Genomic DNA, 21,440 nt, shown 5'->3' with positions numbered 1-21,440 from the left:
GAACAGAAAATAACTAGGCAAGCAGGCTCCACCTGTGGGCATATTCTTATCCCCAGATATTAACACATATGCACTCACGCACGTACGCACGCACGCACGCTCAACATGCACGCACGCACGCTCGCACGCTCGCACTCACGCGCGCACGCTCGCACACGCGCGCGCGCGCACAGACCCATCGTACTCTCAACCGTGACTCTGTTTTTCTCATAGCCATTAGCTCTTGCTGATTTTAAGTCAAAGGTATTTTACAAAATACCTAGTACCATTCGCTCCTTTTTCTCTTTGAAGTTCCAGGCATTATAATTCAGCTATTTCTTGGCTCATAAACTTGGCAAGGCTTTCTGAAGAAAAAAAAAATCGTCTCACTGGCAGAGAGGTTTCTCATGTGCCGACAGTTTAGCTTATATGAAATCGCTGAGTAGAAGGAAGGCTAAAACTAGGATTGTGGGGGCAACAGGAAACAGGCGGCCCTCCATAAATGAATCCAAATACTGATTTTTGCTTATCTAGGAAGACGAAGGCCCGGCTAAGGCAGCATTCAGCGACCTCTCGCTAAAACTGTTTATTCAATGTGCTTTCTCCTCTGGATGGAAAGTGGTCTTGTCTTCTCCAAGCCTTTCCTTAAGTACCGTTTCAAAGGTAATTCCGCGGTGCCGCGTGGCGAGCAGCCTTCTCTAACCCTTTTTGGAGAGAAACACAGCTGGAGGCTTAGGACCACTTAAGAAGCCTCACACTCAAGGAGCCCTTCATCTCAAAACAGATCTCTTAAAAATATTCCTTGGAGCAAATCTTTGTAGACTGTTCTGCCTGACATCTCATAAAGACTGGAGGGAAAGAAAAAAAAAGAAGCTTCGTGCACCTCGGAAGAGCGCGCGTCTCCGTCGCTGCACTTGAAGCACATGGAAAATATTAATTAGCTAAGTCCTTGAGTACACAATGAAGGAGACATCTGCCCTTGTTTTCTCCATGCTAAATCCTTTTCCATGCTTGCTATAACTAAGAGAAAAAAATCACAGGAAATAAAAATGGCTCAAATTGAAAACACACTGTTTCACACAACATCCTGTCCTGCTTAACGGTGCCGTAATTCCATACGCTGTAAATAATTAGATAGGGATATTGTAAAATTAGCTCCAATTTGCATAGTAATGCTTTACTATTATAAGTTAGTGACTTCATTTGCAGGAATTTAATAACAATTCAGCTTACATATTTCTGCTTTAATGTATTTTACACAATATTTAATTTTTAAATGACTAGATTCATCAAAGGAAGCCAGAAAAGGACGCTGCATTTTACAGGTGTAATATTGCATGTGATATGGTAATTCTACACTTCTTAAATCAACAGTTGGTCACTTTTTCTACATATTCTTGATTTTTCCTCTTGGGATTAAGGAAAAAAAAAATCTGAGATTTCTGATGATCCAGAGCAAGAAGAAATATACCTACTTGTGCTCCTGAAGACATCTGAAACAGCCTAAAATATCCTGTATGCGTTTTCTCACAGTTTCCCCCCTCAGGAAACTATTGAACTTAACCCTAGAACATTTTAAAAATCATAACTCAAGTTTAAAACCGATTTTTTTTTTAAATCTAAGGCTAGCAGAGCAAGTTACATTTAAAAGTGGTTCTTATAGCATTTATCATCCCAGATGCTAATTCAATGGATAGAACCTTTACCATCTTTTGAATTTATATTACAATTTTACCTGATGAAAACCAAATAGCCATTTATAGGCACAGCTTTTATGCAAGGCTTTGTGCTCCGGTGGTCCTGGGTCAATGACAAAATCATTGCAAGTCCCAATGCTTTCCTTGAAGAAAATTTCAATGATCACCATTAGAAGAATTCATTTCTTTTTTCACAAATAAGGTAAGCAGTGATTTTCCTTAAAAAAAAAATATATATATATATATGAGTAGTTCCTGCATGTAAAATGTCCTAGTCTGTCTTTCTGACCATACTGGTTATTGGAAATTCAAAATTCTGAGAGGGTCCCTTCCTGGTGATGCTTCGGACACCCCCAGTTCTCTTCACAACTGTTCTATCCAGATGACTGGCTAAGGAAGGCACTGGCCAGCTGGAGCCCTACGATCCCAGAAGATAAGCTTCCATTCCAGAGTGCACAGGGGCAGTGTCTGAGTTCATTACAGTTCTTTCAATACGCCAACTTGGAGGAGAGGCAATTTGGCCTAATTAAAAAAAAAAAAAAGTCCCTAAAGTCTCCCTTTAGCCTAAGTTCGTAAAATTAAGTACGGCCTTACACGATATAACTTGGAATAGTCTGTCTGTTTATTTCAAGCTACTAATTGCAATAAATATAATGGGGAGATTTTTGGAAATTGACTGGTTCAAGGATGATCCATGGATATCTTCTCGCCGTTCATAGAGATGTGATTCTAACTGTTCCTGGCAAGAGTAGTAGACACGGATCCAATGAGCTCAATCAGCGTGAGCAATCGATCACAACAGTTAGGCAAAAACACAATTCCCACCATCTTCTACCTCTTTCTTAGGTAAAGGCGTTAACTGTACATTTTGATTTTCAAAATGACCTGGCTTTCCTTCGAATATCACTGTCTCTGCCTCTGGTTAGTACCGGTGACCAAACTGCTTCCTCACAGAACTTTCTAGAATGTTTACTCATTGGACACCTGTTCAGTTTGGAAAGTTCTGCATTTTTTTCCCTATCTCACTCTCCTCCCCACGTTCTGCATTTTTAAGAATCTGGATTGTGAAGAGTACACACGGAGGGACCCACGGCATAGCAGAGATGACGTGTTCTGACATCGTAGGAGGAGAAGCCCTTGGTCCTATGAAGTCGTTTCCCCAGTGTAGGGGAATGCCAGGATGTTGAGGTGGGGGTGGGTGGGTGAGAGTGGGAGCATCTTCATAGAAGCAGGGGGAGAGGGAGGAGATATGGGGGAGAAGGGGATAACATTTGAAATGTAAATACATAAAATATCCAATAAAATAAAGGAATCTGGGTTGCTACATGAAAATCTTTATATCTTAAACATTCTTGTTTATTTAAAGGTATCTGGCACATTTGTAGACAGAAAGTAAATGACAAAAAGAAGAAAACAATTACAGTAGATTTCAAATTGTTGGAGGAGAAAAGCGGATGCAGGTAATGAAAATGTATATAAGGCTTAGTAGACAGACTGGTTTTATGTGTGCCTTACACGTAAATCTTTCAACAGAGGTCAACAATGTATTTCCGTTAATCTCCTGTCAATGATATGGTTTCTGCCATCAGCTCTGCAGGATGCAAACTTTCCCTTGAAGGGTCCTTTGTTTTGGTCTCTCTGGCTTGCCATACAGGAGCTGTCAAACTGCTATTCAAACATACCATGCAGGTAGAACAATAATGCGGACTTAGGTGTATGCTTTATGAATATAACATTGTAAGGAAGATTATGACTGGAATCCTCCCAGCTTTGGCTATGATGTCAGCTGAAACTGGTCTGGATCATCAGCCGTGGACACTGCTTGGACGCTTGTCTTGGTAGCAGCCACACCGCGGCAAGGCAATTGAAAGTCACTATAGGACTGACTTGAGGAAATAAGCCACCTTTCTAGTCCCTGCCAAACCCATTTCCCCTAAAACAACACAGCAAAACAAACAAACATTGTATTAAAATTGTTAGGAACCTTGCAGAACAAGAAAGCCTAATTTACAAGTAAATTCAGTTCAGCCATGAAATAAAATTTCATCTGCTCATCAGACACCTAGATAATGGTTCTAAAGGTTCAGTCCTAGAGTTACATCTTCTTTTTTTATTTTAAAAACATGTTATGATTGCACACCTTGGTCTTCTTGTGTTGCTCCTAAGAGTGGGAGTGAAGATGGTCTTTGGCTGTTTTGTCTGCTTTTTTGGGACTCTTCTCCTACTGGGTTACCTCATCCAGCCTTAGTAGGAGGGAAGAGGCCCTAGTCTTATTGGAACGTGCTCTGCTATGTGTGGTTGATATTCCTGTCAGGCCTGCCCTTTTCTGAAGGGAAACAGAGGAGGACTGGATGGGGGAGGGCAAGGGATGTATTTATAGGGGGGACTGGGAGGGGAGGAAGGAAGGGAATCCGTGGTCAGAATGCAATATATGAGAGAATAAATTCAATCAAATTATACACTTAAAGGATGTATACCATCTGCAACATCTCTTATTTTAAGTGGTTTATTAAAAATAATGTAAATACAGTTCTTTGAAGAGTATTTTCCATTAATAAAAAGATTGGGAGTTATTTAAGGTCAGATCGATCTGCTATGGAGAGTCAACTCTACGGGTCGTATGCTCAAGGGCCCCATGGTTTTGTTGTCGTTGTTGTTGTTGTTTCAACCATTACTGGCTATCCTCCACTCACTTCTGCTCAACCCCATCTCTGTCCTTTAGCCACTGGCATTTAATGAATGACTTGGTTGTAAAAATGTTTAAAGAGCCATCGAGAACCATAATGTGGCTATTCGATTATCGTGTACTTATCCAGCAGACAGGCAGTAAATACAGACGAGAACAGGCACCATGCCTGCTTCTGTGACTGCAGACTGTCTACCCGGTTCATTGTGTGCCTACTCCGGGGAAGGATGGGTCATTAAGATCTCAGTTCGAAAAAAGGAGACAGATAATAATCTGGCATGACTCAGTATGCTTTTCAGCATACATTTCTTCTCTCTTCCTAAAACATGTACATGTTTCTGTTTAAATATATATATTTAAATACACACACACACACACACACACAATGGTCACAACTGAATTGATCACAGTTTTGATTATGGCTATCTTGTTCTCACATAATTATTTAAAATTATTAAGTATTTAAAGTGTTAATTGCTAATATGTAGCAGTAACTTAAACTTGTTTATGGGGAAGGGGGAGGGGGAGAGGGAGGGCATGCCATGATGGGGCCATATCTCAGTACTAGAGTGCTTTCCTTGCATGTGTAAGGCCTTGAGTTAGATCCCCAATGCTGCAGAACAAACTTTAACAACAACCTGAATCCATCACTTCAACCCAGGTGAGGAGGGGGTGGGGTGGGGGTGGGGTGGTGGGGTTTCGCAGCTGTGCAAAGTTATCCCCTTTCACCTAAGCGCTAATCAGCGCATGCCCAGGTATTTCCATAAAGGTCCATGATATAGAGAAAAGAATATAGGACATCCGGTAAAGAGAGATGGAGAACTAAGGCTTAAATTTGAGTCACCTAATACAGAGAGACCTTTATACCCTCCGTGTTAATCTTTGTGCTGGGGTAAAAGGCTAACATGCACCTTGCTTTAAGGAACTGGTAGATTGTCTTGACTTTACTTGGAATCCAACAGAAAACGTTTGAAGAGACTGCTGGCCCACGTGTTATCTTGGAGACTGTGCGATGGCGGGGCGGGGCTGGGCCGCAGCTTCGGAGTTCTAATTCTTCAAAGCGTCCATGTGACTTGACTCCGCAGTTAAGAGTTGCAGCTCAGTACCACAGATTGCTATGTCTCTGGGCTCAGCTCTTCGTTAAGAGCATCTGTACCTGGGCAGCCCCAGACCTACCCGAGGGACTTCGCTGAGCCTCCCAATGCCCAGATCCATAACCACGATGGTGAGTGGCTAAATCTAGGAAGGAACCTAGGAATCTGCATATTTAACCAGCGCTCTGAGACACTCAGGTATACACTGCTGGGTTCTGACCTTGAGAAATACTCAGAATCTCTAGAGTATAAATGCCAGAGAGAAAAGATTTCCGATGAGAGCACAAAGGTTATTCAAGGACAGAACAAAGACTATGTGGAAATATTATGTATTCCTGGGGCAGGAGCAAAGGAGGGTTGAAAAATAGTTTTTTCTTCTGAGGCTACTGCTGGTTTCTCCTAAAGAGGAAGTATGCTGCCCGTTGGCCAGCTGTTCCCTATCTCCTCCTGGACAGATGCAGAGAAAAGGGCTTTAAACTGTAGCACGTGGGCTTCAGGTTGTGCACAAGGAAGAAATTCCTGGCACCGAGAGTTCTTAAGTACTGATTTAGGTTATTAAGGAAAGCTGTGAAATGTTTTTTCTCTGGAGGTTTTCAAAACCAGTATAGATTTTCATCTATCTGGGCTGGCTAAGGTATTATCCTGCCCAAAGGCAGAAGGAATAGACTAGATAACTCTTTAAGCTCTTGAATGGCCTGCGACTCCAGGATTTATAACTAACAGTCATGGAGGTTAAATGTGAGTGTGGAGGCTTCCAGAATGGGTGGCGGTGCTGAGTAAAGCACTCAGGACAACAGCCATTTCACTCATAAAAATATTCTAAAATCCCATTTAAAATCTATGGAAATTGTTATGACGTTACACACACACAGAGACATACTTATGTATATACACACACACAACACACACACTATACAGATACAAACACACAGAAACAGATATACTCATACACATACCATACATAGTCACACACATGTACACACCACACAGACACAGATATATACATACTCATACACATACACACCATACAGACACAGATACATACTCATACACATACACACCATACAGACACAGATACATACTCATACACATACATACCATACAGACATAAACACACAGAAACACACACATTCATGCACACATAGACTACACAGATACTGACACATGGAAACACACACACATACACATATACATACACAGACACACACACACACACACCCCACAGACACAAGCACATACACACATACCACACAGATGCACACAAACACACACACATATGCGCACACACACAGAAAGAGTAAGAGTCATGCTAGAAAATTTATTGAGTATAATTATAACCAGCCTCTGTGGTATTTGAGTCATTCATACCCCACCCAACCCCCCAAGTTCTGTGTTTGAAGGTGTCCTTACTCTGGGCATGTGTAGCTGAGAGAAGAAAAGGCTAGGGGGTGGGGAGAGAGAGAGAGAGAGAGAGAGAGAGAGAGAGAGAGAGAGAGAGCTCCCTTCTCCTCAAACCCTCACAAAGCTGGAAGGCTATGTTTGTTTCCCCCCAACTCCAGCCCTTGAAAGCAAAAACTCAGTGGAGGTCAAGTGAGGCGGAGAGGACTATGGATCCCATCCATCACTGGCCCCTACTCCTAGGACAAAGAGTTCGCCCGAGCTAGGGCAGGCACATGGGGAAGGGCAAGTGTAGACAACACCTTTTGTTACAGTCCACCCATAGTCAGGATGTCCATTCAAGAGAGGCAGCTCACTGTCCTTTCTCCAAGCTGTTCTGTGGTAGTGTAGACAGTGCTCATGGCTGAGAACGACTCTGCTGGAGAGGGTTGACTCTTCAGAACGGGCTTAGAGAAATTCCAGCTCTGAGAGTTTTGAAGACAATGGTGACTCAGTGGAGGGTAATTAAGAGGGTGTTAGTAGTTCCACAGAACGGGTAGCAACAAGTGAAACCTAGCACAGGCAGCCAGAAGTTTAACAGAGAGGACATAGCCAGAGATAGCCAAGCAGAACTCTGGAACCACAGCCAAGGCACAATGACCAAGCCCCTCTGCTTGGCAGCTGTGCAGAAGTAGTCAGGACAGGACTTGAGGGAGAGTAAAGTTACTCGTACTGAGCGCAAGTCAATGAAAGCTGCTTGACACAAGCACTGGATGCTGCTGAAGAGTAAGACGCTCTGGTCCAAGGGCCGCACCCATAAAACAGCACCGAAGCTACATCTCCTGCCAGGTAGGGAGACCATGCGTGTCCAAGGTGGCGCCTTCTTGGGAGCAACCAAAGGGTAACAACTTCCTCTCTGTCTGATCATGGGGCAAAACTACCAATGCCCTGGAACATTACTGCATTTCTTAAACCACCTTCTCTGTCCATTGGTGTAGGGTACAGATCTAACAGAACACAGGAGCCAGACATAAAAACCCTGACTTGCAAGACTTACAAGGAGCTTATGTAGAAGAGGGGGTAACCCTTGGGAAAGTAGACTCTAAAGTAAAAAGCAGTTAAAGGACTTAAGCAGAAACGTCAAGGCTGCATTGTAGTGCATGTGAAATGGCCTCAAAGAATTAGTCCCTCCATGAATAAACAGTTAAAAAAATGAAAAACACCCAACCAAAACCAAACCAAATCAAAACAACCAAACAAGCACCATTGGCTCCCCGGAGGATATGAGCATCCAGAATTGCTTAGATATAATATCTTATGTGAGTTATATATTTTTAAAAGGGAGGGGATATTCAAGGAACCAGAAAAATGGCACACATGTGTTAGAAAAATAGCAGATGATGGAGGCTGATTTTGGAGAAACGGAAATGGCATTATCAGACACAGCCTTCATCGAATCTACTAAAAATATGTTCAGAGAATGAAGGGAAACCCTGTCTAATGAACTGAAGGAAACATAATGATAATATTTTGTTAAAGGGGTATCGACAAAGAGCAAACATTTAAAAGAAAAAGCAAATGGAAATGACGAAGTTAAAAAACTGAGGCTGGGAAGATGGCTCAGCAGTTAAAAAGTTGTACTGATGTTGCAGAGGACCCGAGTTAAGTTCCCAGACATCACAGCTATCCCTAGCTCCAGATCTGGGGGACCTGACACCCTCTTCTGGACACCTTGGATATTACACACACACACACAAACACACACACACACGCTCACACACATACACACACTCACACACACTCACACACGCTCACACACACACATACACACATACACACTCACACACACACTCACACATATACACACACTCACACACACATACACACACTCACACACACACACTCACCCACAGTCACACACACTCACACACATATACACACATACACACACATACACACACACACTCACACACACACTCACACACACACATACACACACAGAGAAAAGACCAAGTAGGTGCCGCCGCATTAGTTAAAGAGTGTGATCCACTAAGAGGCAGAAAAGGGTAAAAAGCTAAACCAATGTTTCCGAGAGATTGGGCACCGCCACCGACTCGTTGAAATGAGGTAATAGAAGTTTTCAGTGCAGAAGAGAAAGAGAGAGAAATGAAGAGGCAGGGCTAAACATTCCCAAAACTGGTTGTAAATTTTAATATAGCCACCCAAACAATCCAACCAATTCCAGTAGGAGAAATTTGAGAAAATCAACCAATGCCTCCATGCATCACAGCCAAAATGTTGAAGTTCAGACGAGAAGAAAAGTGAAACCTTGGAAGTAGTGCCTGTTCAGAAAAACGGGCAGGTTTTTACCAGATACCCTGGGGTGAGAAGGCAGGTGGGCATCAGATTCACATGTGAGGACTTCAGCAGAGGGGCTCCCCCATGACAGTGTTCTCTGTGTTAGTCCTGTGTCTATTGGAGGTAAGCTCCTTATTTTTCACCTTTCTGGCATCTTCTGACAATATTTAAATCTGAGGCGAGGAAATACTGAATTCTTCCAATTAGTACAAATCACCAAACGGATGACAAGAAAACCTAATCCTTCCCTTCTTCCAGTGTTAAGTCTACGTCTCTGATTCCTATCCAAATAATTAAGAATAATGTTTTAAAGAATATTAATTTTTGTGTGTAGTGACTTAGGTCTTCGTGATGTGTGTATACACACACACACACAGAGACACACACACTCACACACACACAAACACACATGCACTCACACACACACACACACACACAATCTTTTGCTTACTCTGTGTCTTTTTCTTCCAATGTCAGTGATTTCTGATGGGCCATCCTCCCTTCTTTCTACCATGTGGTTAATCTAGGGCGGACCTAAATTTATTGCTGCGTTAGTAAGCCTACAACAAAATTAAGTGCAGGGAACCAGAGATTGCCATTCCTCTGGCCATAGTGTGAGCTGAGGGATGTGTTTCTATCTCAAACCTTTCTAAAGACTTGATTTGGGGATTCTAGCTCTGATAATTGGGATAAAGGAAATGCCTTTGTTAGAACTACTTGGCTGATACGATTGCCACCTTGAAACTGTGGAGGGGCTGCTAGGAGGACAGAACCTTTCTGAGATGGTTACTTGAACAGGGAGGAAGAGGACCAAGAAGCTAGCAGAGACAATGTTTTATCATTTCTCCGAGAGTCCATGATGCAATAGTGTCTCCTTGCACGTAGAGAACACTTTCCAAGACCCACAATAAACAGCCACTGTCAGAGATTTTTACATATCATGCCTAGATATACGATGTTCTCTTCCCTGCACACCTGTCACCGTGTTTTTATGCCTGGCGTACTCTTCGCTCTCAGTGCCTTTGTGCTTTGGGGGCCACCGAGTTCTAAGTAAACAGAGGCTCTTGAACAGAAGTACTGATAGCTCGAGTTGTTACTGGGTTGCTAATGAGTGGGCAGTATATACACCACGGACTAGATGGGCAGAGAGCTGACTCAGTCTGTGGGTGGTGTAGAAGCAGATTTTATCACACCACTCACAACACAGAACAACTTAAATTCTCCAGATCGTTTATTTCTGGAACTTGTTACTCAATGTTGTGGAGTCACTGGAAAATGAAACCACATAAGGAGAGAAGAACTGTCACCTACAAGCCACAATGGGTTTCAGTCACTTTGTTTCTCATAAACAGAAGAGTAACTTACAATGCCATGCATTTCTTCAAACTTCACGCCTGTAAGGTGTTCACTTTGCAACCAGAAGACCTAAGTTATACAAGAGTAAGAGCAGGAGTGGGTGGAGAGATTCAAAATGGCTCATGATGGAATTTTAGTGTAAGGCTAATCTTGAACATCAACTTGATACTATATGAAGAAATTAAGATCCCCATCTCCAGGTAGTTCTGAAAGGATGATTTCTTTAAGCTTTAACTGAAGGAAGGGAGCCCCTACCCCAGGAGTGGATGACATTTCCCAGGTGCAGCCCAGATCTCTGGAGAAATGAGTGACCACTACCCTTTGCCTGTCTGTCTTCTCCTCTGGCTGAAGAGTGCATCCACCTGTCTTCTGTGACTTCTGCCAACCCTCACTGATCTCAGAACCAATTTCTTCATCTCTCTGACATGGACTCTCCAGAAATACCCCCAGGCTTTCATCATGTGATCAGGATGGCTGAGCTATCCAGCTCCATGGACTGAGGAACCTGTAGTCAGCTGCTGTTGGATTACCCAGCACAGATTATGTAACCCAATCCAATACCCTGCCTTTTATAATGTACGTTCATTCAGTAGGTCTTGTTCCTCTAGAGAAGCCCGACTAAAACAGCCAGAGAGCCACTTATTTTGTGCCACCCTCTGCCCTCCCCCCTTTTTCAGAAAGCTGGAATGACTTTCAATAATGAATTCAAGGAGTTGACTCCCATTAGATATCCCCCTCCCCCAACTCGTGTGTCAGACTATACTCACTGCTCTGGGTTCGTCTGAGAGTGACCATACCTATCCTCGCTGTGCCCATTTTGTGCAGCCTACAGAGGTGGCTGAGGGGCAGGGTGGGCAGAGGTGATTAGCAAGAAAGCCCTGCACATTAACTTGGGGGGCCCCATGGAGGTATGTAGGACACAGTGAAAGATCCAAGGAGGCCACGTTTAAAAATAGCATAATGAAATTAGTACACCGCCGTCTGCCCTGAGGAACAGAACATGACCTGACTTGATGAAGCTTCGCGTTACAAAATGGATTTTATTTTTAGGGCATTCTATCTGGGATAACAATGGCTGTGCTGATGGAAGGCGGTGGCTATAGTTTGTCTTAGTGCCTGGCTCTTGGGCTTGAAAAGAACAAAATAGCATATTTAAACTGTCAAGGCCTAATTGTTTCATTAGACGGTGGTAGCCTTTGACAAAAGGAGCAGGCTAACGGTTGAAAGCAAGAATGATGAGCAGTAATTCTGGCAGGGCACTGGGGCCCTGCACTCCTTACCTTTCTTCCTTTGTTTCTTCCCAGTTCATCTCTGTTACAAGGGGAAGTCTCATTTTCCTCGTGTAATGACTGCTATTAAAATCAGTTAAAAGCCTTTCAAGAGCGCCGTGGTATATCTCCTCCATATTTTTAGATATGAATGAACTCCAAGGCAAGTTCTTGCGCTTATGTTTGTCTGTTGGGTCTCCAGCATCCAGTTTGATATCAATTATACTAATGAAAGGTGTTTATTTAGGATTTTTGAACCCAGCGGGATCCTAAAGCAACGTGCACGTTTTAGATACCATGGCTGAAATGTTTTGTTTTGTTTACCATTTAAGTTGTGGTCCCCTTACTTCTGAGGCAAGTATCTCGGCGCCAATACTGACCTCTCTTATGTGGGGGGAATGGGGACCTCTCGTCCCACAGAAATAGGGGATGACATTTCGGTAGGCAGAAGGCAAGGATCAGCTTAATATCTTGACAGGCCACTGTAGAGAAAGCCCTGGACGAGGCATTTATGGTAAATAAGCAGTTTCCACATATTAATTTTGTGAAGCATTTCTGCTCTTCCCTCTAACGCTGCACATCTGTGAGGTATCAGGGGAGAGGCAGAGAGGGGGTAGCGAGGAAGGGGGAGCTCTGATTTATTCCTTGCTGCTCAGTGGGATAAAGACCCACAGCGTGTTTTCCATCTACGCTCATTTGAGGATTTAGAGGCTGCTTAGAATGAGAGGGTGGATATATTTCATCAAGAGACATCGTAAAAGCTTTCTCCAGTTTGACACACACACACACACACACACACACACACACACACACACACACAGAGAGAGAGAGAGAGAGAGAGAGAGAGAGAGAGAGAGAGAGAGAGAGAGAGACAGACACACTCAGATCCCACTCAGATCCCATAGTTACTTTTCCTTAGGTACAAGAGCCGATTGTGATGACTGCATGTCTCAGAGGTCATGTGTGCCCTACCCCAGATGGAACGGGTTCTCGAAGAGTCTTCAGGCCTGTCCCAGGCAGGCAGGGGTGAGGGATCCTCCTCTCCTGATGGAGTCACAGGGTCCTCAGGCTCGGAGGTTGTTCCTCTTAAGTTCAGACTTGATTTATCTTTGATTCAGGATTTTAAATTAGCCTCGTTTAAAAACGTCTCTCTCTCTTCCCCCCCAACCCCCACCGAGGGCAGCTCCGCTTTTAGCCAAGCCTCACATTACACTCTGTATATAAATTTCAGCTGAGTTGTTTTCCAGATTCAAGAGTCTGAGGCAGTGAAGACAAAGTTTATCATCATCTAGGCTGGGCTGAAGCATGCCTGTCCTCCTCAGACATGGTCTCGAGCCTAAACGTGCTTTCTGTCTTGTCCGCGCTGAGTCAATAGGAAATGGTAATGGCGGTGGAGGACTAACTCACCATTCAAAGCCGCTCTACCCAGACTTAGATGCGGATTGATGAGTGTGTCAGAGCATTCGAAAGACTCTTTTGAATGAGTCGAAATGGGCTGTAAAATATGTGCAAACGGGAGTGTTCCTAGGGGAAGGAGACGCCACGTGAATGGTGCTTCTGCGCTTCCTGTCTATCCTGGCGAAGAGGCACGACCGACATCCAGGAGAAAGGTAGCAAGCAAGAGAGACTGCGACCCAACGCAGTGTGGCCAGGCACTTGGGAGGGCGGCCTTCGAAACCGGGCATGCTAGGTGCGAGCGAGACAACTCTCAGGGCGTGGCAAAACGCCTTCCCGGGGCAGTTTGTCTGGTTAGCAGCCGATAGGACTTCAGTTGCTGCTCGCTCGCTCTTTGCTGACACAGGCATCCCCATCTCTTCTGACTCACCGCCTTCTCCACATAGAACTTCCACCCAGCAGGTTCCATGGACGCCAAATGATTGGCACTTAACACCAGCCTCTTGCCATCACGGACTATGAGCGATAGGGAAGTATAGTCCATTTCCAGTGTTTATTTGGTATGACACAGGAAAGAATACATTTTAATGATTTAATCTGCCATCTGATTTCCCGGGGATTAAAGCCAATGAGGCAACTCCTCTAGAAATCATTACCACCTTTCATTCCTGTAGTTTTCCTCCCAGATGTAAATAGAGGGGAGGCAAAGGAAGTTAATGTTTACAAAATGTTTTCAGCTTCTAAAAATCTTTCAAAAGTTGAACACTACAAACAGTTCCCGGTATATAACTCTTCTTAGTGCAACGAAGAGTGTGGAAACCTGGGAACTACAGTTCCTGCCCTGATCTTGAATAGTGACCTAAGATAAAACACACATACGTAGAAATGAGTTTCAGGTTCCTACACAGGACGGCATCATTGGCCAAAACTTCCCTTTGTAGGCTAATTGGTACACTTCTTTATCTTTATTAATTTTTATTCTGAAGAATTAGTATTTCCTTTGTTTTTACCAATTGTGTTATGCGCACGGATTGGTCAAAGGTTCGATGAACACTTTGGAAGGGTAGCCTCCCCATGTTTATGGAGCTACAGTCAAGTTATATATTCCCATAAAACCCCCATAAAGTTGTCATCTTGGCTAGAGACTGAATTATGCGTCTGCCATCATGGATAGCATGGAGATGTTTGGCATGAGGTGGTCTGAGAACAAATATGTGAGGGATTGTAGAACGATAGGACCAGACATGAGTTTAAGAGCTCAGGATTCAACAGGAAGAGAAAGGCCTCATCAAGGTAAGCCAGTGGGTAGTCACAGCCAAAGCTGCCTACGTTTATGCACTTGCTATAAGAAGATCAGCCCTGTGTGGTAAAAAATGATTTTAAGTTTCCATTGCCAGTTTTATGGCCTTTTCTTTTTAATAACCTTTCTGGTTTTCCTGAGGGAAAAGAGTGGTCAATCTCAGTCACCAGAATCCGTTAAGGTTTTTGAAAGTTATCTTTTAAAACAACTGAAATGTAAAGCCTGAATTCCTGTCTCAAGTAGGAATAGAACAAGGCAAGAAAGATCTTCTAGCAAGAGACCCCACCCCTTCCCCTTTGGGTCTGCCCATCGATGTAAGCCTTCCTAAGAAATCGCTAAGAGGCTGGGAATGGAGCTCTGTTGGTAGTGTTTGTGGAGCGTGTACTAACCCCTCATTTTTATCTCCAGCATTATAGAACCCAGGTGTGGTGGCTCAAGCCTGAATCCCGGCACCAGGGTAGAGGCAAGGAAGATCAGAAGTTCAATGTCATCGTCAGCTACATAATAAAGTTGAGGCCAGCCAGACTGAGATGATGAGACCTTATCAAAAAAAAAAAAAAAAAAAAAGAAAGAAAGGAAAGGAGGAAGAAAGGGGTTCTTTAAGGTATCCTTCACAGATCTAAATGACCATGTGGTTCGTACCTGTGACACTTTGTCTCATGCCTTGTTACTTATCTCTTAAGTCTCCCACCTTTATTTTTACTTATCTGGGGCTTCGGCCATTTATTCTTGTGGATAGCTAATAAAGTTTCAGACAACTTGGCCAAGATTGAAAATACAAAATAATCTTAAAGAATACTCTGTTCGCTATTAGTGGCACATAATTTCAAATTTCGATAGTAGAGGCATCTGAAGCAGCTTCAATATAACTGTTTCAGATAATCATGGTTAGAGAAAATCCGAAGACAATGGCTTTTGTTATGTTCCAATGCACGTACATGGAATAACACTGCATATAATAGATAACACTTAGGAAAACCCAAAGTTTGGCATAGCTAGTACATGATTGGACTGTGTAGGTACTGGAAAGGGAAGGCATCTGGAAAACGTGGCTGGATTTATCACGACCCTGTTAGCACTGAACAACAAACATTGATATTGGAACCTGGGTAGAAGATTCAGAGGCTTAGGGTACAGCTTATAGAAAGGGGTTCTTTTGTTTTATGCTGGTGTCGGGGCTAGAGAGAAGACTTGGACACCACTGAGAAAGCTGCTAAAGAACAATTAAGATGATATTATAGTTGCCATACTTCAGTTCCCACACAATTCCCCCAAAGTCTGCTCCTCAGCATCACCTCATCCGTGTACCTAACGTCGACAGAGACGAATCTTTCTCAGTTAACTGTAGAATCAGTCTCCCTCCCTCCCTCCCTCCCTCCCTCCCTCCTTCCCTCCCTCCCTCCCTCCTTCCCTCCTCCTTTTCTCTTTCCCTCTCCTTCCTTTTTGCTTCTGCTTCTTCCTCTTCTCTTCCTCCTCCTCTTCCTCCTCCTCTTCCTCCTCCTCCTCCTCTTCCTCTTCTTTTCCTTCTCCTTCTTTTCTTCTTCCTTCCAAGTCAGGATTCCACCATGTTGTCTTGCTGACTTCATACTCACTAAATGGTCCAGGCTGGTTTGGAACTCAAGCTCACTCTAAGCCTCCTGAGAGCTGGGGTTGTCTGTTTGCACCATCACGTTCCCCCTAACCCCCTGCATCTTTGATAACGTTTTTGTTTCCAGGTTTCCCAAGTTTGAAACACTAAACTTACCCTTTTCTGGTATTTATTTATTTTTTTTTACTAAGATAACCTGTTTTTTATTCGTTTGTTTGTTTTTGCTTTTAAGGGTTGGTGTGTTGTTTTGTGCCTTTATTATTGTTTAGGTCAGACTCAGTCACTGGTGCTCCCCCTGGAGACATCATTCATGATAGACCTTCCTGTTATTTCTATAGGCCCATTATGGGTCAGTTCAACATTTTTCCCCATATATATTTTTGCTGAATTTTGTCAGTTGTCCTTGTTCCTCTTCTCTGATCCTGGATAATAGTGATTTCTATAGGAAAGCCAAGAAAATTATTGTCCGATTTATGATATTTGATTTATCTGCTCATCTGATATCTGCCCTCTGAAATGCAGACTCCCATGGTGCAGAGGCCACCCCTTGCGTTTGTTCTAAATTTCCATTGAAACCTAGATGGTGCTGGGAGTGGATAGATATACTAAATTCAAAGCAAAAAGGTAATTTATATATTGGGTGAAAATTATTTTTATTCTGGCCATTGGCATGTACGTGTAATTCCGGCACTCAGGAAGCTGATGCAGGAGAATCAAGAGGGTAACACTAGCTGGGCCAACAAAGTGAGGTACGCTACTGACCTAAATAAAGAAGAAAGAGGGAAAGAGAAAGAAGAAAAGAGAAAAGGGAAGGTAAGAAAGAAAAATGAAAGGGAAAGCAAAGGTGATTTTCAGGTCTAGTTAAGGAAATCTAGGGCAGTGCTAGTCTGGTGGCGGTGCAGGCCAGTGATCATGGCTGCTAGGGAGGTTGAGGCAAGGGGATCATAATAAATTCAAAGCCTGCCTGGGCTACAGAGCGAGTTCAAAACCAGCCAGGTGAGACCCCGTCTCAAAATAAAAAGTCGAAGAATAGAATTCCACGGTGCAATGCTGGCTTAGCATGTGGGAGACACTAGGTTCAACCCCCAGTGCCCTCATCCCAACAGAACAATTTAGAATACACCAGACCTGTCAAATATGCAGGTCGAATGTTGTATATTTTTGCTTCCATTGTGAAATCATTCCACACTCCCAGTGTTTGCCTTATTTAAAAAGTCATGTCAGATTATATGCAGAGGGCCCATGAACTGGTGCGCATCAGTAAGATGTTGGAGGCCCCATGAACTGGTGCGCATCAGTAAGATGTTGGATGGTCAGATGAAAATCAGAGAACAGTGAAAATGGGAACACTTTGGCGCCTTGTCATTTTCTATGCTCTACCGGGGCCGTCATTTGTAGCCGGTCGCGTATAGCAACGAGATGGCTCACCAACATTTAAAAAACAAGTAAATTTAGTTCTGCCGCGCCCTGTTCCGAGGAAGATGAGAAATGATGCATATGCCGCTCAATAAATCTGTGTGAGCCTTTGAATTTTTAGGAGATAGCTGTATTTATTTTTATTGTGTATTTTATGAGGAACCTTCGGAAAAGCTTACGCGCCATGATCCGATGTTTATGGTCAGTTCAATCTTTCTTTGGAGATGAGCTACACCCATGAAATAGGCTGTGACTCATCCGGGTGCTTCGGACTCCACAGCGCTCGTTTGTAAGACTCGAATCTTTACAGCTGTGTAGATGACACACCTCTCTGACAAGCCCGAGGTGCCCAGACTCGGTAGGGAGGTAAGTACATGTCACCACAGGCTCCGGATCGTTCTCTCCCATTATCCGGGCTGACCCCAGTGCTTTGGCTAGGAGCGCTAGTCTGTCTGCTCTGAATATTAATCATGTTGGCTTTAAACCTGGGAGTCTTTAAAAAAAAAAAAAAGAAGCTCCCCACTCCCCAACAATAACAAACAATTTAACATCGTGTTTAGGAGCTTGTCAGCTACTCCATCTCTGTCAAAGGTGTCTCTTCGGTGATTATATTTCGGCCGTGGCTGGGCCAATTTGCAATGTATGTAATGGAGAAATGAGGTGCCAAAATAGAGAGAGATCTGGGGCTGGGGAAAGAGGGAAAGAGAGAGGGAAGAAGATGGACAGAGGAGGGAGAACAGAGAGGAAGAAAGAGAATAGCAATCGCAGTTTAATGATTCTTGGATTCGTTTCTCCCACGTTTTCAAGGGCTTCGTGTGAGTGAACTCATTTAGCCTCAATGATGTCCCCCGCCAGGGCCCCACCAGACAGCTACTGTTAGTATCTTCAATTTTATTTCTGGTGCTGAAACTGACATATAATGATGAGTTCGACTTTGGGACTTGATCCTAAGCAGTTTAACATGGGATCTCACAGAGGTTTTAAACCCCTATGACATATTTCTCTCATATATATAATAATGGCTGTCTATTCTTAGAAAACAGAGATTTGGGTCTTAAGATTAGGTACAGCACAAAGTAAACTGGAGTTTGACTCTTCTGTTTGCTTAAGCACAGCCTGCCTTACCCTGACTTGTTTCAACAGTCACGTGATCTTTAATCTGTGAGCTGGGGCTGTGTGGGGGATGGGAGGCAGGCTGACCTGTCTGTGAGTTTTTGCAGAACACAGACAGCAGATCTGAAAGCCTTAGTGTGGTTGAGGGAGGCATCTGTTTCTCTGTTCCAGTTGAGTTCTTTGTCACCAAGTCCTCTTGATTACTTTCTTAATTTTATCTTAGCGTTTCTCACAGATGTGTCGCAGCCTTCGCAAACGCCAAAGCACTAACCAGAAAATATTAATTGATTGGATGTTCACTCCTCCTGATGTGAGGCCTCCCTAAGAATTGATTGGTAGACAAATTAGTTCAGCCGAAAGTAAGGGGAAGAGCGCCACTGCGAACTTCATGATTCTTCATCTAGAGACCAGTGGAAAGTGTTTCGTTCTGGTAGTCAATTTCTATTTCATTAAAGTCAGCAAAGCAAAATTCAGACATCAGGATGTCTTATGGCCATGCATAGAGTCATTTCCAACCATCACTAGCTGAGTAAGATGCCCTCTTCTCACATAGTCTCAGCTCAAAGGATCCTGGGATAGTCTACTGTATTCCTCATTCAAGGGGCAGAATTTGTGGCTGAAGCTTAAGCTGACCATCCCACCAACCACTTTTCTTTCTTTCTTTCTTTTTTTTTAAATTAATTAATTTATGTTACATTCTAATTGCTACTTCCCCTTCCTCCTCTCCTCACAGTCCCCTCCCCAACTCCCTTCCTCTATGCCCAGACCCCTTCTCCTCAGAGTAGGGGAGACCTGCCCCTATGGGTATTAACTCACCTTGGCATCAAGGTGCAGTAGGACTATGTGCATCTTCTACTGAGGCCAGACAGGCAGCCCAGTTAGGGGAAAGGGATCCAAAGTCAGGCAACTGAGTCAGAGATTGCCCCTGCTCCTGTTGTTAGACTGTCCACATTCCTTTATCAGGTATAATTAATTCAATGTAAGCTAAGTTCATTCTTGGCACATTTGAATGCATGGAAATGTAGACTTGAGCTTTTGACAGCCGTGCGACAGGGTGAGAATGCTGAGGACATTGAGTTGAGAAAGATAACGACAAAGCAAAGACATAAACATTTCCGAGCTCAGGATCAATCCTCATTTGATCCCAGAATGCATCTGTCCTATTCAGTCCTGTGAGCTAGTAGCTTTCAAGTTTTTCTAAGCAAATTTGGGGTTTTGGAAAATCATAATCCAATGAACACTAACTACAAATTATAAAGAGAAATGGAAAAGGAAACATAGTACAGTCAACTTCATGTCTTCGAAGTGTTAAAGTTAGAACGGGACTGCCTCAAATCACACAGCTTAGCATTTTTATCTTTGCTATACCCTGTTGGTGGGTAGCAGCAATCCCCTAAAGTTGTCATCAGCGTCACTAGCAATGCCTATTAAAGTGGTGGTCCTACAAAGCCAGTTCATGTGATATCGATCCCAGGTCGTCTCTTTTCATGACATGATAGAGGTTGAGTCAGCTTCGAGACTGAGCTGGGCAGGATCTTCATCTCATTTGAGAATCTGAACAGGGAGGCAGGGATCTAGAAGACTCGTGAGCAAAGCGGACTGCAGGTCATGCTGAGCCTGCGGAGAGGTGTTCAGTGGTGCGACATCGGCTGGCAAACACAGGTACACATTCGGAGAAAGGAACAGGAGGTGTGAATAGAGGAGACAAGAGGAGAGAGGGAGGAAGAGTTGACTGTCAAAGCCATCGAAGTCTCCCAGCTCCCGCTTTCCCGAAGCTTGAGTGAGCTACCTTGCTTGTTCATTCTTTCACCTACTCCTTCAGTGACCTGTTTGCTTATTTACTCAGAATTAATCCTACAATTATTTTGTGTCAGAACTAGAAGGTGCCATTCAGGTTATGATTTGGAAAGGACAAATGGCGAAAAGAGAAAGGAAGACAGGTGTGGTGGTGCACACACGTCTGAGGCCCTGTCGTTTGGGAGGCCGAAGATTCTGGAGCTTGGATTCCATATATAATAAGGTCATATTTCAAAAAACAAAGGGAAATACAAAAAGGAAAGAAGAAAAGAGGAAGGAGCCTGGAGGGGAGAAGTAGGCCTCTGGGGAAAGAAAGGGAGAGAGAGAAGAAATGAAGAGAGGGGAAGGGAGGAGAGGATGGGAGGGGAGGGAGAGGGATAAAAGGAGGAGGAGATTTTAATTTTAATTTTACTTTTTTAAAGTTTCTAAGTAGGCTACTGTCACAGCTGGAGAAGTAGTTTTAAGTAGAAATATGAGAAAATACCAGGACAGTAGCAAGGTAGGCAAGAAGTACCAACACGGTCAGGCTGGCTAGTGTACTTAAGCCAGGAAGAATGTGGTCTGATTTAAGACCAAAGACATGCTCAGGACAGACATGATACCAGGCCCTAAAGACCATGGTAAGGATAGTTTGGGCAGACATTTTGAACTGCTCATATCCAGCAATGACAGCATAAACTTGTGCTTATTTACAGTAACTTTCTGTTTCTTAAAAATAAGCCTTCCCCTGGATTGTAAAGTTGCTTTCTTTAAAAAGTGTTTTCTAAGGCAATAGCGTGTAAAACTGTTTATGTATAAAAGTGGCAAGGTTGGTGTTTCCTTTGAAACATTATTTTGGAAGTTTATATATTTGTAGTATTTGCTAACTGTGAAAACAAATTTAGGAGACAATACACTATATTAATGAACTCATATACTCGGTGCTACAAAGATTATAGAGGCAGACTCCATGGTCCATTTTAACTTTTTGCATTTTGCATCACTCACAGGATGCAAACAATCACACATTTACTGAA

The 21,440-nt window shown here is 43.3% G+C and overlaps 1 long non-coding RNA gene across 1 annotated transcript; it reads left to right on the top strand.

Moving 5' to 3' along the window:
• Positions 1-153: 153 nt before the first annotated feature.
• Positions 154-15,290, top strand: LOC102556490 (uncharacterized). The gene is made up of 3 exons (XR_015629271.1): positions 154-1,878; positions 3,043-3,136; positions 14,919-15,290. It is a non-coding gene; the product is annotated as an uncharacterized LOC102556490 (long non-coding RNA).
• The last annotated feature ends 6,150 nt before the right edge of the window (positions 15,291-21,440 follow it).

This window comes from Rattus norvegicus, chromosome 9, assembly GCF_021556685.1.
Source record: "Rattus norvegicus strain SHRSP/BbbUtx chromosome 9, alternate assembly SHRSP_T2T, whole genome shotgun sequence".
In the NCBI taxonomy this organism is placed as follows: domain Eukaryota; kingdom Metazoa; phylum Chordata; class Mammalia; order Rodentia; family Muridae; genus Rattus; species Rattus norvegicus.
This window is presented reverse-complemented; position numbering and strand designations above follow the sequence as displayed.